Below are 18,707 nucleotides of genomic sequence, written 5' to 3' on the forward strand. Positions count from 1 at the left end.
GAACAGAACACAAACTAATAGTTGATATACTATCAAGTGGAGTACTTAATTATAAAAACAAAACAAAAAATGTCCCCTTATTTGATCCCTTTGTCGGCCACAAAAAGAAAAAGGGCCACCTCACCTTTTAAATTGTAACATTAAGCAATCAATAAGTTGCCGAGTAATTAGCTATTCATCCATGACTTGATCAGCCATTTTGCTTTCAACTTTCCACATGTACCCAACTTTTATAAAGTGTTTTATAAAGAACCTCATTTACGTATTTAAGTGGTAGTTTTTCAAATGAGATTAGGAGAGGGATTTAGAGATAGATAGAAGGAAGTGGTGTTTTAGGGTGTTTAAGTTGGTTCTCGGTTAGTAGTAAACGAAACAGAAGTTAGTGATAATAGTAATCGTTTATTACTTGTTGATGGTGGTGGTTGTAATGGTTACCACAATGGTGGTTGATATGGGTGTGGTTGTTCATGGTTGTAGGTGGTTGTAGATTATGTAGATTCGATGAAGGGGTGGTTAAATGGTTGTCGATTTACACAGAGAAAAGATCAAGGTGGTGTTCGGGTTTTTTTTTCATCAAGTAAGTATATATATATATATATATATATATATATATAATATATATATATATATATATATATATATATATATATATATATATATATATATATATATATATATATTGTGCATTTGAGTGATTTAAATAGAACTCACAGGTACGATCGATTTGTTTTATATTGAAGAAGGTGTCAACACGAAGAATCAATCCGAAGAGATACCAACAAAATAATAAAAGAAAACAGATTGAGAAAGTTGTCCGAAATATTCGAGCCAGAAGGAGAAAACAAAGAAAAAATAAAGTTGATTATTACCTGTAACAAATTGGTACGCTTATCTGTTACTGATTTATAACTAATCTGTTTTATAATGAAATTGAAGTTGTTTTGTAGTGCTTAATTGAGGTCATCCAAGAATCTTGAGCAGGGGAAGAAATCAAGAGAAAAATATAAAAATGAATAAAGCTGGTCACGATGTCTAACTGAATGGTTTATGTCATTGTTTTGTAGTGAATTGGAGTTGACATGATGAATTTCGTGAGCAGGGAATGAAGAAGAAGAATTAAAAGTGGATTGTGATTGATAACAGATTCGTACTACGTTTTGATTCTCAATATCTAACAATTTGTATCTAACAGTATTATTATATTTAATGTTGATTCCCATCAAATCATACACGTTCTTATATATTATATAGAGTGATTAATACATGGTATCATAGATATTTTTGATTCAATATTGTTTTATAGTGTGGTTGTGGTCGACAGAATTTTATTCAGTCTGACAGGATCAATTAGGAAGACAAAAATGAAATACAGAATTTAATCAGATGGTGATGCATAACAGATTATAATTATCCATCTATTTATATATATAATCATTATTAGTAGTTAGTAACTAAAATATATTAATACAAATAAAATATTACTAATAATATAGAAAAAAATACTGGTAATAATAATATTAGAGATAATAATACTATAACAATTTATGTATACCATCTTTCATATTTATATCATAGTATTATTAATATTGACATTAATATTAATATAAATATTAACACTAATAATGAAAGTAACATTGATAATATTGATATAGCAACAATATTTTAATTGGTAAGTAAGTTTAATATAATAATATTTCATATTATTAATTTTTGTAATACTTATATTATAATATAATATATTTGAATATTTAATATATATTATTACAACATACATATACTATTAATTGTGTACAGAATTCATATATATGTGTATATATTTATTTTAATAACATCTTATTTATTTTGTATATTACTTTACATATTTAATTCAAATGATTAAATGGTATTATATTAATTCAAATTAATATATACACTTATTTTTATATTTACATATATATATTTATTTACATGTTTATTTATGCACAATTATTCGTGAATCGTCGGGAATAGTCAAAGGTCAAATGACTTCATGAAACAGTTCAAAATTTTTGAGACTCAAGATAACAGACTTTGCTTATCGTGTCAAAACTATATAAAGATTAAGTTTAAATTTAATCGAAAATTTCCGGGTCGTCACAAAAACACCAAAATGCCCACTTAAAAGTGAAGAAAAGACGAAATGAGCTGTCAGCAGCTTCTGCGCAATGCGCGTTTCTACAAACACGAATCCAGCCAGCATTTAAATATATGTACATTATGTACAATTTAGTTTCAAGTCTTACAACTCTCCCCCACTAGATTCGGATTGCGTCCTCGCAATCCAAGCCGCATGACAAGCAGGAAGATACACCAAAACAAACTTTTCGGGTTCCCATGTGAACTCGGACCCCTTTCGATGACGCCATTGGACTTTAAAAATCCTCTCCTATTTGTTACGCAACATTTTAACCTTTTCATCGAGGATGGCAATCGGTTCCTCGATATATTCTAACTTGTTGTTCAAAGAAATCTCGTCTAACGGCACCCACACCGAGTCATCCGCAAGATATGGAATGTGTTATGAATCCCCGCAAGTTCTTCGAGTAACTCTAGTCTATACGCAACTTCACCAACACGAACCACAATTTTGAAAGGTCCAATAAACCGAGGAGCTAACTTTCCCCATTTTCGAAACCGAATAAAACCCTTCCACGGTGAAACATTAAGCATCACCATGTCACCTTCTTGGAACTCAATCAGCTGCCTACGTTTATTGGCATAAGATTTTTGTCTATCTTGGGCCGCTTTTAATCGAGCCCAAATCATCTCAATTTTACTATTCTTCTCTAAAATCAAATCTGTACTCCGGATTTCCTTTTGTCCCACTTCACCCCAACAAACCGGAGTTCGGCACCTTTGCCCATAAAGCATCTCGTAAGGTGGCATCCCGATACTAGTATGATAACTATTGTTGTACGAGAATTCCACCAAAGGTAAGTGCTCATCCCAACTAACATATCCTCCAACATTTGATTCGTACGTTTGGTTTGTCCGTCCGTTTAAGGATGATACGCCGTGCTCATCTTTAATTGTGTACCCATATATTCATGAAACTTATTCCAAAATCGAGAAGTGAAACGAGTATCCTGTTCTGAAACAATAGATATAGGAACCCCATGTCTCGATATCATCTCCTTGATAAACAACTTAGACAAAGTCTCCGACGATATCGTTTCTCGAATGGGAAGAAACAATGCACTTTTCGTCAACCGATCAACTATCACCCAAATTGTATCAAATTGAGTTCTCACCGTCTTTGGTAACTTGGTAATGAAATCCATGGTAATGTGCTCCCATTTCCATTTCTGGATTTCTAACGGTTGTAACATACCATACGGCTTTTGGTGTTCGCCTTAACTTACAAACACGTGAAGCATTGTTCAACATACTTAACAACATCACGTTTCATGCCGGGCCACCAATACTCTTTCTTCAAATCAAGATACATTTTTATTTGTAACGTCCTCCCAATAGGGTTTGGAAGGAACGTCACTAATATCAAAACATACCAACATATTATAATAAACGAGAACAATACTAAATGATGAATTTAACTTTAATGAGTACGCAACAGAAAATGAAATGTCGTTACAATGACAGGAATAACAATATCGTAAATGTTCACATGCAGAAGTAATAAATGCGATATCTCTTGATCCTATGTCCAAGTAGCATCACATAAGCAGTAGATAAGTAAGCTTGAATCAAACAGCACCTGAGACAAAACATGCTAAAGTGTCAACCAAAAGGTTGAGTGAAGTTCATAGGTTTAACAAAAAGTTTATCGTTGTTTTAGACCACAAGATTTAGTTTGTAAAGTTGATCTCCCGCAGGATCAAAAAGTTATGCCAATGCGTGATATTTAGACTAAACGTTCAAGTTTGCCCCATGACAAGTTGTGTCTGTCCTTGTCGGTTTAATTTCATTATTAAGTAATACAATGACTTGGTCAAATGTATCGGGAACGTTACTCCCGATAGGCCTATCCCCAATAATTAAGAATGCCGCAGCAATTAAAAATATCACTGTAGGGACTTAGTCGGACATAGCCGGGTATAGCATAGTTTAATAGTTGGTACTGATATTTAGACTAGACTTTCAAGTTTGCCCCGTAACAAGTTATCGTTTATACTTGTCGGTTGGGGACTTGCTGGTCATAGCCCAACATATTACAGTTTAATAGTTGGTACTTGTGTCTAAAGTGTAAAAAGTAAAAACAGCATGTGTCTCACCCCAAGTAAAAGTAAGTAAGTTTGCTAGCAATTAAAGAGGGGCTATGAATTCACCTTAGTAAGTAGAGAGAGTTATTCCTTGGAATAAAGAGTTGAACGAGTGAGCAGGAAAATCAACCTATTGACATTTAAGAGTAGTTAAGTGTTTTGCCCATGTTTAAGTTTAAGTATGTGTTTAAGTATAGTTTGTTTTACTAAGTTTCTATTTCTAGTAAGTTACTATTTTTATAAAGTTTCCATTTTTAGAAAGTTTCTTATTTTACTAAGTTTCTATGACTAGAGAGTTTCTACTTTTATCAGTGTTTTCCATTTTAGGATACTTGTCGTATTAGATTAGCTTCCAATCAACCATTTCCCTTCGAATGGCTAATTTAGATCTAGGGGCTTGAGCCATAGGACCCTTTAAATCGGAAATCCAAACCCTCTGCCTAAAATCTCATAGAAACCATTCGTCAAGAAAGTTCGAAGATCTATACATCTCTAATACATATCCCAAAATATTTTTATGTTACAATATAAGTAGTAGGTTATAGGTGCTAGTAATAGTAATAGTGTATACACGTTATTTATTTTATTTTTAATTGCATATAATTTATAACATTATTTACATGTTTCGGTAAAAATAATAACTGAAGTAAAAAGTAAAAAGTAAAAAGTAAAAAGTAAAAAAATAAAAAGTAAGAAAAGCATACTTACTAGTAGTAATTCTTCAAAGAGAGAATGAGAGAAATTTTGGTGTGAGTTTGAATGAGAAATGAGGGGTATTTATACTTGAAAAAATTAGGTAAAAAGAATAAAATAATTAAAATAAAAAGAAATATTTTAATTCTTAATGGGATTTTAAAATTAAAAAATATTAAATGTTAGGTCATGGGATAATGCACAAAATAAAATAATAAAAGTAGTTTTTCCATTACAATTTTTAATTAAAAAGTAATTTATTTATTTATTTTTTTTTATTTATTTTAAGGATTTTTTATATATAAATAAACAAATTGATTTAATGCTTTTCCAAGAATATTTGTCAATAATATTTTATTTTATTTTATTTTTTATTTTTGTTTTATTTAATTAATAAATACAAAATTTGCATAAAAATAATAAATAATTCGGTATTTTGTATTTTTAATAATAATTATGATTTTAATTATTAAACTATAGTTTTAGTAAGTTTGTAAATATTATTACATTTATATATAATTGGATTTATTATATAGTTAAATATATAATACATTAACTAAATAATAAAAGTGATACAAAGTTTATATACTTAGTTAAATTATGTCAAATTATATAAATTAATAATATATTATTTATTTAAGCGTACATTGTTGACTAAAAATTACTATTCAGTCAATATTTAATTGTATATAACAACCCTTAATACATATAGTCAGACATATAACCCTAGGGTTAATTCAGTAATTTAGAAGTCAAAAAGTGAGGGTTGTTACAGTACCTCCCCGTTAATAAAAACTTCGCCCCGAAGTTTTAGGTAGAATTCTCGGATGCATCAGCGGTTGAGAAGAGATGGGGATATTTCTGTTTCATTTGGTCTTCACGTTCCCAGGTATGTTCGGGGCCTTGCGTGTTTTCCAAAGGATAGAATATTGTTTTGTTTCAAGCGTTTAAGTCATACAAACCATAATCTCTATAGGTTCTTCTACGAAGTGCATTTTATCATTAATGCAGAGATCATTCAAAATGATGATGTTATGCAAGTCATTTCAGTAAATTGGATACATGAAATGTGTTATGAATAATATTGAGCTCATTTAAAACCTTGAGCATTTATGCTGCAATATTAGGCAGACAAAACAGAGAGGAGTTCATGAAAATCATAGTCATGAAATTTGATAGAGATCGTCATTCTTTATAACAAGAATGATGAATTAGAGTTTTATTGACATTAAATAATGTGGATAAAGTAATTCGATTATAGAAAGAGTATAAACGAAGCTATCGTAAAAGAGTAAATGAGAAAATTAAATGTTCGCCTTAAATTTTGACGTAGTTACGATTGATTTCCGGATTTCAAGGAATTAACGAAATCTTCGAAATCTTTATAAGATTTGATTTTCCGGTAATTACGGAAATTAGGATTTTCTTTAATTAAATGCGGTGAATTGCCTCGATTGCTGTGTCTGGAATTTTTGCTATAAATTAGCTTCTTCTGTTTCATTATCTTCACCACTTATATACTTTCTTTCTCAATTCATACTTCCAAAAGTTTTGTTAATATGCTCAATCCAGTTCTTGTCTTTGACATTATATTGGTTATCGCCACAATCATCCTTCTTTTCCAACTCCCACCAGAGGAGTCTGTTTACTTCTACTATGCTCTAGGATTTATTGTGTTTTTAGTTCTCCCGTGTCTTTATATTGCTATACGCATTGATATACACGGTTTGTAATTTCAGTGTTGTTATCGGGATTTATATTTTCCCTTATATGTCGAAGCTTCATGCTTTTGTAAAGCAAGTAACGGTCCAGAATTTGTAGGTATGAAGTTTCGAATGATCATGATATTCAAAGCAGAAGGAAAGGTAATAGCACGATTTGATTTGTTATATTACCAAAATATCCGGAAAAGACCGAATTATCAAGAAAAATATTTTCTTGATATGTTTAGAGTTTAAATAGATAAGAGTCGTGTAACATGGAAAATGATGATTATAATGTCTATGAATCATCATCTTCCATTAAAAATTTAGCATGACTTACTGTAATATAATCACGTTGGCCTGACGTCATTATATTATACTAACTCATGCTTCAATTCCCAACACTACTTCAAATCATTCATAATTTAAACTTGAACTTTACAGAATATAGAAACTAAAACAGTTTCCTTTATGATGTGATAAAGATATCGCAAAGAGATAATTAATTGCTGACAAGAATCGTTATAAAGATATCTTCAGAAACATAGAGGATATTTATAACGAAAGATACAGTGATATCTCAGAATTTCTAAGTTCCAATGACGAGGAAAATTCTTTTGTTTCCTCTTCATTTAATGCTACCATATCTGAATTATTGGTTATCAATTCGAGATGGTTTCAAGAAATTTTATTTTTTAGATGATTAAACGCTGATTGTAATCGTCAACGGATCTAATGGTTAACGAATAGGCGTTGTTGATGATAATTTCGGTGGTTTGATGTGATAATTCATCATAGAATACGAATGAATATAATTCATGAATGTAGTGATCTTTAGGAAGATAACACCTGCTAAAGCTTTACTTGAATTCTGATATGTTAATTTCAGAATGTGTAATTGATTTTGTATGAAGATGATTGTGTATCATTGTGAAGGTAGTGCGTATAATTAATGATTTATGAATCCAAATTGAAGAATGTACAGTGTATTAATGTGAGATGTAAATATTTCTCGGGTATTACCTACCCATTAAAATATTTTCACAATTAACAGTTTGTACAATAGAATTTACAATCTTTATGAAGATATACGTTCATATATGTATTCTTCAGATATAATCATGGATTTAATGAGTTAATATATATTAAACTCATCTGTTTTGCGGTTTGGAACGAGAGTAAATAATCTCCAAAACCTTAGAGATTTCATAATTGTCGCGAAATATTTCGCTAATGAAGTTATGAACCATTGCATTCATCGTTACACTTGATTTATTATGAAATGGAGTTTATTGTGTTGAAGCAGTGATTAACAATTGTTAAGTCATTAACGAAGGGTGTACATCATAGCATATTAGTGATATGAATTGCTTAGTACGACAAGATTTATTATTGTTCCAAATCATATATATAAGGTATACATATATAATTCTTCACGAAGAATGAGTCAATACATCTTAGCTCATTATTACTAATATTCCTTGGTATCTATGGGCGTATGATGTTGATGTTTGAGATACTGAGTGTGATGTTGAGGCCTGGGATGCGGATGTTGTTATTGATGGTGATGATGGTACTGGTTATGCTGCTGGTGCAGCTGATGCTTCTAGATATCGCACTGTATTCTCTAGTGCCACCACTCGAGCGCGAAGCTCGTTGACTTCTTCTACTATTCCGGGATGATTGGCGGTTGGAACAAGGGAGTGAATAAGATCTAAAATCTTTGATATTATATATTCTTGACGGGATACCCTGGAATGAAGAGAGAAAATTGTGTTTCGGACTGGTTCGCCGGTAAGCGCCTCAGGTTCTTCGCCAAGAGGTCAATTTTGTTGGTGGAAGGGATCACCTTCTTCTTGCCTCCATTGATTGAGTCGGCTACGAACCCATCCCCAATTCATCCAGAATAGATGATGGCTGATTGGTTCGTTTGTTCCGGTTACGCTGCCGTTGGAGCTCGAGGAGTTCGAGAAATTCATATTATGTGTTTGGAATAGGGTTTGATATGAAATGGGTATTGAATACTGAATGATATATTCGTCTCCTTGAATACGTATTTATAGCAAAAAGATTTCCGTAATTTACGGAGGAAATTTAGGAAAAGTGGTAGACAAGGTCTATTGGGATAGATATGATAAGATATGATTTTTCTATACTCCAATAATGACAGTATGACGTGTCGAGATTATAAAACGATAAGTATGTAATCTAATAATCTTTCGATTAAAGACTTTCAATTCGTATACTGTGATAACCCAATGACATTTTTTGGTTCGCAAACCGATGCATAAAGGTATAAGGCATATAGGTACGTGATATAACAGGGAGTTATATACGTTTTAGTATGAATAGTAACAATTATAGAAGTTTCAAAAATCATGGATAATATTTTATGTAATACATATGTAATACACAAAACCATGATAGATGACATAGGAATGTCAGGAATTTCAGAAATCAAGGTGTCGCATTTAAATGCGGTGGCATAATTGGATAATACTTAGGGAAATTAGCAGAGTTCTTAGATTAGCTCGGCATTCTAAGATAAGTAAGTTCCTAAAGTATAGTGTAGCATTTAACAGTTAAAGGCAACAAGTAAAGGCACTACGGTCAAGGAAAGTTGTAGTCCTACATTGCTAAGGTACCTAATTGTATATGGCACACATAAAATGCAATCCTGGTTCTCTACAACAACCTGCTATGATACCAATCTGTAACGTCCTCCCAATAGGGTCTGGAAGGAACGTCACTAATATCAAAACATACCAACATATTATAATAAACGAGAACAATACTAAATGATGAATTTAACTTTAATGAGTACGCAGCGGAAAATGAAATGTCGTTACAATGACAGGAATACCAATATCGTAAATGTTCACATGCAGAAGTAATAAATGCGATATCTCTTCATCCTATGTCCAAGTAGCATCACATTAGCAGTAGATAAGTAAGCTTGAATCAAACAGCACCTGAGACAAAACATGCTAAAGTGTCAACCAAAAGGTTGAGTGAAGTTCATAGGTTTAACAAAAAGTTTGTCGTTGTTTTAGACCACAAGATTTAGTTTGTAAAGTTGATCTCCTGCAGGATCAAAAAGTTATGCCAATGCGTGATATTTAGACTAAACGTTCAAGTTTGCCCCATGACAAGTTGTGTCTGTCCTTGTCGGTTTAATTTCATTATTAAGTAATACAATGACTTGGTCAAATGTATCGGGGACGTTACTCCCGATAGGCCTATCCCCAATAATTAAGAATGCCGCAGCAATTAAAAATATCACTGTAGGGACTTAGCCGGACATAGCCGGGTATAGCATAGTTTAATAGTTGGTACTGATATTTAGACTAGACTTTCAAGTTTGCTCCGTAACAAGTTATCGTTTATACTTGTAGGTTGGGGACTTGCTGGTCATAGCCCAATATATTACAGTTTAATAGTTGGTACTTGTGTCTAAAGTGTAAAAAGTAAAAACAGCATGTGTCTCACCCCAAGTAAAAGTAAGTAAGTTTGCTAGCAATTAAAGAGGGGCTATGAATTCACCTTAGTAAGTAGAGAGAGTTATTCCTTGGAATAAAGAGTTGAACGAGTGAGCAGGAAAATCAACCTATTGACATTTAAGAGTAGTTAAGTGTTTTGCCCATGTTTAAGTTTAAGTATGTGTTTAAGTATAGTTTGTTTTACTAAGTTTCTATTTCTAGTAAGTTACTATTTTTATAAAGTTTCCATTTTTAGAAAGTTTCTTATTTTACTAAGTTTCTATGACTAGAGAGTTTTTACTTTTATCAGTGTTTTCCATTTTAGGATACTTGTCGTATTAGATAAGCTTCCAATCACCCCTTTCCCTTCGAATGGCTAATTTAGATCTAGGGACTTGAGCCATAGGACCCTTTAAATCGGAAATCCAAACCCTCTGCCTAAAATCTCATAGAAACCATTCGTCAAGAAAGTTCGAAGATCTATACATCTCTAATACATATCCCAAAATGTTTTTATGTTACAATATAAGTACTAGGTTATAGGTGCTAGTAATAGTAATAGTGTATACATGTTATTTATTTTATTTTTAATTGCATATAATTTATAACATTATTTACATGTTTCGGTAAAAATAATAACCGAAGTAAAAAGTAAAAATTAAAAAAATAAAAAGTAAGAAAAGAATACTTACTAGTAGTAATTCTTCAAAGAGAGAATGAGAGAAATTTTGGTGTGAGTTTGAATGAGAAATGAGGGGTATTTATACTTGAAAAAATTAGGTAAAAAGAATAAAATAATTAAAATAAAAAGAAATATTTTAATTCTTAATGGGATTTTAAAATTAAAAAATATTAAATGTTAGGTCATGGGATAATGCACAAAATAAAATAATAAAAGTAGTTTTTCCATTACAATTTTTAATTAAAAAGTAATTTATTTATTTATTTATTTATTTATTTCATTTTTTTTAAGGATTTTTTTATATAAATAAACAAATTGATTTAATGCTTTTCCAAGAATATTTGTCAATAATATTTTATTTTATTTTTTTTATTTTTGTTTTATTTAATTAATAAATACAAATTTTGCATAAAAATAATAAATAATTCAGTATTTTGTATTTTTAATAATAATTATGATTTTAATTATTAAACTATAGTTTTAGTAAGTTTGTAAATATTATTACATTTATATATAATTGGATTTATTATATAGTTAAATATATAATACATTAACTAAATAATAAAAGTGATACAAAGTTTATATACTTAGTTAAATTATGTCAAATTATATAAATTAATAATATATTATTTATTTAAGCGTACATTGTTGACTAAAAATTACTATTCAGTCAAAATTTAATTGTATATAACAACCCTTAATACATATAGTCAGACACATAACCCTAGGGTTAATTCAGTAATTTAGAAGTCGAAAAGCGAGGGTTGTTACATTATTGCACCCGGATGAATGGAATACTTTAACTTATGTGCTTCATCATTAGCACTTGTCAGTAGTCGCCCATCTTAGGCACCACACTTGTCCTTGAAAGGACAACAAACCATACGAGCCTAAGGTAATAGACTCCGTTTGCCCCATGATTGGTTGTTCATACTTGTTGTTAACAAAATCTTCAATTTGAATCTCACCGAGCTTTACAAAAAATTCATTAGTAATAGTCATGTGTAACGATCCTACTCGTATCGCCGAATGTTGACTCTTTCGACTCAACGCATCCGCGACCACATTCTCCTTAACCGGATGGTAAATTATCTCACAATCATAATCCTTTACCACATCGATCCATCTACGTTGACGATAATTCAAATCTCGTTGGTCAAAGAGATGTTTCAAACTCTTGTGGTCCGAATAAATCGTACACTTGACACCATACAAGTAGTGGCGCCAAGTTTTCAACGCATGCACCACCGCCGCCAAATCAAGATCATGAGTCGGATATCTCTTTTCGTGTTCCTTTAATTGTTGAGAGGCATAAGTGATAACTTTTCCCTGTTGCATTAGAACACACCCGGGCCCATTTAACGAGGCATCACAATAAACCGCCATATCTTCAATTCCTTCCGGCAACACTAACACTGGAGCTTGACACAATTTCTCGTTCAACAATTGGAAAACGATCTCTTGCTCAATTTCCTAATTAAATCTCGCGTTCTTCCTTGTCAACTTCAACAATGGAGAGGGGATTTTAGAAAAGTCTTGGATAAACCGACGATAATAACCGGCCAATCAGAGAAAACTTTAAATTTCCGTAGGTATAGTCAGTTATCCCCAACTCTTCACCGTCTCTATCTTCCCTGGATCTACTTGAATACCTTCTTTGTTCACAATATGGCTATGAAATTGCACTTCCCTTAGCCAAAATTAACATTTGGAATACTTAGCATACAATTTCTCCTTCTGCAACGTCTTCAACACTTCACGCAAATGGTGTTCATGTTCCTTCATACTCTTAGAATAGATAAGTATGTCGTCAATGAACACAATCACCGACTTGTCCAACATAGGTTGGCACACTCGGTTCATAAGATCCATGAATGTCACCAGTGCATTCGTAAGACCGAAAAGCATAACTACAAATTCAAAATGCCCGTAACGAGTTCGAAAGACCGTCTTCTCAACATCTTCCTCACGGACCAACATTTGGTGAAAGCTGGACCGTAAGTCAATTTTAGAAAAATACGTCGCGCCTTGGAGTTGGTCAAACAAATCATCAATCCCAGGCAATGGATAATGATTCTTGATCGTCACTTTGTTCAACTCTCGATAATCGATGTACATCCGCATACTACCATTCTTCTTCTTCACGAACAAAACCGGAGCGCCCCATGGCGAAGCACTCGGTCGGATGAAACCCTTTTCAAGCAACTCTTGGGTTTGATTCAACAACTCTTGCATTTCCGTTGGTGCTAAACGATAAGGAGGTTTAGAAATGGGAGTAGCCCCTGGAACCAACTCAATGCGAAATTCAAATTGTCTTTCCGCCGGAACAACCGGTGACTCATCTGAAAAAATGTCCTCGAATTCATTAACCACCGAAACTTCACGAATGGATGGTGGCTCTTCACGAGTACCAACCACATGGGCAATAAAAGCCATGCCACCACTACTAAGGAAACGATGTGCCCGTGCATAAGTACATAATGGCACAAGTCTTCTCCGCATCTCGCATTTGAATAATTAACTCTCCCCCACTTGGGGTCTTTGCCCGAATGGACATTTCATGGCATGCAATATCGGCTCTATAACGATCGAGCCAATCCATACCAACAACGATATCAAACTCACCTAAGGTCATCGGGATAAGATCGATTTTAAAGGTTTCGGCACCAAACACAACATTACAATCTTTACACACATCAACCCGTAGCACCGTCTTACCATCCGCTATTTCAACTTCTACCAGATGACTTAACTTAGCTAGTGGTCTATTAAGTTTAGTCACAAATCTTGGTGACACAAATGATAAATTAGCACCACTATCAAATAGTATCCTCTCCGGATTAGAGTTAACCATGAAAGTACCTGAGACAACTTCGTTGGATTGCTTGGCTTCATCATTAGTCATCAAATAGTTTCGTCCCCTAGCCGTACAAGCTGCCTTCTCTAGCCTCTTAACTTTATCACCCCACAATTCGGGACATTCCGACCTTCGATGTCCTTGCTTTTGACAATTAAAACATGTGAGTTTGGTTGTGGAGGATGGGTTCGGACAATCACGAGCCATATGACCCTTTTGTCCACAGTTGTAGCATGTATAAAAAAAACCCCCGGTAGCACTCTTCTTCACACTACCGACACTTTCGGAACCCTTCTTGTTCTTTTTGTTCGAAAAGTTTGAATGACTTGAACCTTCAAATTTTCTCTTAGAGAGAGAAATCACTTCTTTTCAGGACCTCCGATTCGAAACCCCGAGCCAACTCAAACAATTCTTTAAAAGACTTAGCCATTCCTCGACTAATCTTACCTTTCAACTCATCGCTTAAGGTACGATAGAAATCTTGCATCAACATTTGATCATCACCAACATACTCCAGGCAAAAATGAGTCTCTGACAAGAAGGTAGACTTGAGAGTAACCAAGTTCATCGAACCTTGTCGCAAACTGCGCAACTTGTCCCGGATTCTATTAAGGTCAGCTTGAGTTCGGTATTCCTTAAAGAATTCCTTTCTAAACTCTTCCCATGACAAGCTCATATATTGCTCCTTACCATACAATTGAATTTTACCATCCCACCACAACTTAGCCTCTTCACGCAACATACTAGAACCATATCGTGTTTTCTTCTCGAGAGGGCAATCACCGATGCAGAAAGCCCCCTCGATGTCGGAGACCCAACATGTACTTTTAACGAATCTCTCAGCCTATTAAATATAGGAGGTTGAGCATCCTTGAAGTTCTTATAATGGAAGTCTCGCCTTCCATGTCCACCATTACCATCACCCCCTTCACCATGAGGAATAATGTTTCTAGCTTCGAATGCCTCTTCGATTGCGGCATTCATTCGTTCGTTGATTAAATCGGTTATTTTCTCATCAACCGATTCTTCGAAGACCTTTTTGACATCCACGAGAAATTCTGCTTTTCGACTTTTAAAGATGGTCTCAACCTTAGCCGTGAACTCGGAGTCTTCGCTCGTACCTCCGTTATCGGTATCGTGCCCATTTCTCATCTTCATTCTAAGAAACGAAATAGATTAATTAGTGAAGCACACACACAAAATACACACACCATCCCATCTTTCTCGATAATCATCGTACATCACTCGTTTAATACGATTTGGATCCCGTAGCAATGGTAGCTAGTCATTGCTATGCGAGCACGCCGCATTAACTCGCTAGTACAACGTCTATCTCGCTTGATGATTCCAAACACAATACAATATACTCTTTACAAAGTTAGCTCACCTAAGCCTAGGCACTAACCCATCCCGGTCCGATCCGTCTCCTACAAGTCCCGCATAAAATGCATACACAATTAAAGTCTAAGTCTAGGCACCTATCTCAAGTCACCTAAATCCCTTAGACCATGCTCTGATACCACTTGTAATGACCCACCTTCGATTACCAAAACACGACACCATTTTTTTTAAAAGAGCAAGAATCTGGCCAGGCTAATATACGCGGTGCGCAGATGGTTGCGCGGTGCGCGCTATAGAGTGATTCCTGGTCAGAACTTGTACCAGTTGACAGATATTTATTCCAACCCATTTGCGTGGCGCGCACCCTTTCGCGCGGTGCGCTTTACTACACAAAAAAAGCTGCACGTCAGTTTTTTACATAACAAGCCAATTTCCCCAAACGCAAATTGTTACATCATTAATTCGTTTATGACCAATATCATTTAATCAAATCCAAAGATCAAGAGTTTACAAAAGGATTCAACGACCCGTAAATCACTAACAGCATTTTCGACCCGCGAGTTTAAATACCAAACAAAAGACGAGCATGATGTTTGGGGTTAAACTACCCAAAACCTAGGTCAAATCACAAAAGCCACCACTATCATATCCAAAGTGGGGAATCTCTAATCCAAACGAATACCCTTGCCTTTTTCCACGCCGGAGCCTAAAAATGTAAACAACGAGAGGGTAAGCAAAATGCTTAGTGAATGCAATAATTATACATATACATATATAACCTACTTGCTTGCAATCACTTACACAATCACCGCATACACGCTAGAAATATAATTAACATATCATCGCAAAGTATAATCGCTAAACCTCCAATACACAAGCTAGCACGAACAATAGCATAAAATGCGAACAATATCAATATGCTAAATAGTATAACAACACGTAACCATGGTTAACCAATTGCACAAGGGAATGGTGCTCGCGAAAGACCATCGGTGTTTGTAACAACTGTTAGTGCACTTAATACATCTTACACTAACCCCACGGGTGGCATCTTAGCACATCGATACTTCACCCCGGGTGGTGTCTTAACACGTCGACACTTCACCCGTCATACTTTCTGGAGTGGTGTCTTAAAACGTCGACACTTCACCCCTCATACTTCCCGAGTGGTGTCTTAACACATTGACACTTCAATCATCACGTGAAATGTGGTGTCTTAACACGTCGACACTTCACATCTCACGCTACTCAAGTAAACACATTACATACATACACATATAATTATTCCACTCACCATAACCGAAAGTGAGAGTATACCCAACGAGCTCCACAACCGTCAATGTAATCACCTATTACATAAATAATAAATTAACACTTATCTAAAAGGAACTCTCGACCCGCCCAATTTGACCCTTAGTGCAAGTGTCACCCATTTACACTCACACGCCACCCTTAGGCCTTAAGCACCAAAAATCACCAAGCTAGTGATTAAGGCTTTAATTCACCCAATATTATACATCGCTAGGTCATCTAGTTCATACTAGTGTACTTTTGACCCAAAAACCCATTTTGACCTTATAATGGGTCAAACCCCAAACTTGTAAATCTCATTCCCTAAATCACTAATTAATCAAGTTCATTAGTGAACTTTAACCAAGATTAACTCATTAATTAGCCATTTCATAAACTAACTCAAGGTCACCAATTTTTAGGTTACTTATACCTTCACCCAAACCATAAACCCCCAATTTCACCAAATCTAGGGTTTAATTACATTCAAGAACCAAAATATGAACACCAACACAATTAACTTACAAAATTTGGTTTAGAGACTTACCACAACACTTCAATAGATGCTAGAAGGTAGAAACACGAAGGACTAGACCCGATCTAAAGAAACCCGCTTGAAAAGCTTTACTAACCCACTTTCTCTCTCTAGTTTCTCTCTCTACTTGAAGGAGATGTGGATGAGGTTGGTGGAAGTGTGTAAATGAGGATTGGATAAGATCCAATCAGATTTTGTGGCCTCAAACCGGACTTAATGTTAAAAGACCAAAATGCCCACTTAAAAGTGAAGAAAAGACGAAATGAGCTGTCAGCAGCTTCTGCGCGTTCCAAACGCACGCCGCGCATTTCTACAAACACGAATCCAGCCAGCATTTATATATATGTACATTATGTACAATTTAGTTTCGGGTCTTACAATGTATAGAAGAATGGATCAAAAAACATAAAAGATGACTGTAATTGGCATTTTTTAGCATTTGCCGTCCAGTGTTCAGCAGGCCGCCCAGCCACGTCAGCACATGCCAAAGGCAGTTTCAGATATTTCACATAACTGATTTAATCAGCGTTTGACATGTGTTTCCCGAGAATTTCAGACATTCTACGCCTATAAATAGACTCCCTGGGTCACCACATTTGACATCTGAACTTCATTCAAAGAGAAGTACACTTTCTCTCTCACACAGTTCTTTCTCACTCTAAAAAATTAACCTCTTAGCAGCAGAACGCTAGACGGATCAATTATAGATTGATCCAAAGACTGATTGAGGCCATCCCACGGATTTCTCATACGTGTTCTGGGTCTGCAGAGATTATTTCACGAGGGAAAACGTCACACGACATCATACGCTCTAGGCTGGGTAGTTATTGTATTGTATTGGTACCTTACACCCGCTATACGGAAAATCATACAAACACTAGTCAATTGATGATTAGCATTTTTGGGAATGGTTAACCATTTTTGCGTTCGTATGTTGTATTTTGGTAGTGTAGCATGTTATATTCTTATTTATGTAATTAACATGCTAGCTTATACTTGGTTGTGTTTATTTGCATTAGTAGTGCTATCTTGTTTGCGGTTATGTGTAAGTTGCGCAAGTAAGTGGTTTATGTATGTATGTATATAAGTATTGCACTCAGTAAGCATTGTAGCTTACTCCTTCATTGTTTACATTTTTATAGATTGTGGAACTTTGAATGACAAGGGTAGGAGTTTGGCCTAGCTTGCTTGTGCTGGATTTTAGAAGGAACTCTTGGTAATGGTCCCGATGGCCATGCTCATTAATGGGTCGTTTTGGTTAAACATTCGGTTAAACTTAAGGGACTTGAGTTCCTGATGATGTAAACCCTTAACTCGTTATATATTGGAAACTTGTGGTAACTTTTAAACAAGTAATGCATTAAACTTTGTGTTGTTGTGGCGAATGACAATGTTAAAAAAAATTAGGAATGTCATATTTTTACAAGTTAATTGTTAAATTGGTTTGGGATCGTTTCAAGTGGTATCAAAGCATGTCCTAAGGGATCTATGTTGCCTTGGGATGGGTGCCTAGAATTAGGTTGAATTGGCATTTTGTGCATGACTTGTCGGGTTACGGGACCACCGAGTTAATGTGGACACTTTAGTGTATGTGCTTTTATTGCAGGACTTGTAGGAGTACGGGTCGGACCGGGATCCATAATACCTTAGTGTGTAGGTGAACTATCTATGATTGTGGATTGTATCATGATGGTATTCGTGTGTATGCTTATATCGCGTTGTGTTTGGGTGTATCATCATGCAAGATGGTCGTTGTACTAATGAGTTGATGCGGCGTGAACGCATAGTAATGACTAGCTACCATTGTTACGAGTGAAAATCGTATCTAACAAGTGTAGTACAAAGAGTATTGAGTAAGATGGGGCGGTGTTGTGTGTTTGGGTTATAGC

At 34.5% G+C, this 18,707-nt stretch overlaps 1 long non-coding RNA gene across 1 annotated transcript; it reads left to right on the forward strand.

Annotated features, from left to right (window-relative positions):
* Nucleotides 1-259: 259 nt before the first annotated feature.
* On the forward strand, nucleotides 260-1,224 carry LOC139870206 (uncharacterized). Its single transcript, XR_011766528.1, has 3 exons — nucleotides 260-550; nucleotides 714-882; nucleotides 1,065-1,224. It is a non-coding gene; the product is annotated as an uncharacterized lncRNA (long non-coding RNA).
* Nucleotides 1,225-18,707: the final 17,483 nt, after the last annotated feature.

The sequence above is a fragment of the Rutidosis leptorrhynchoides genome, chromosome 1 (assembly GCF_046630445.1).
Source record: "Rutidosis leptorrhynchoides isolate AG116_Rl617_1_P2 chromosome 1, CSIRO_AGI_Rlap_v1, whole genome shotgun sequence".
NCBI classification, from domain to species: Eukaryota; Viridiplantae; Streptophyta; class Magnoliopsida; order Asterales; family Asteraceae; genus Rutidosis; species Rutidosis leptorrhynchoides.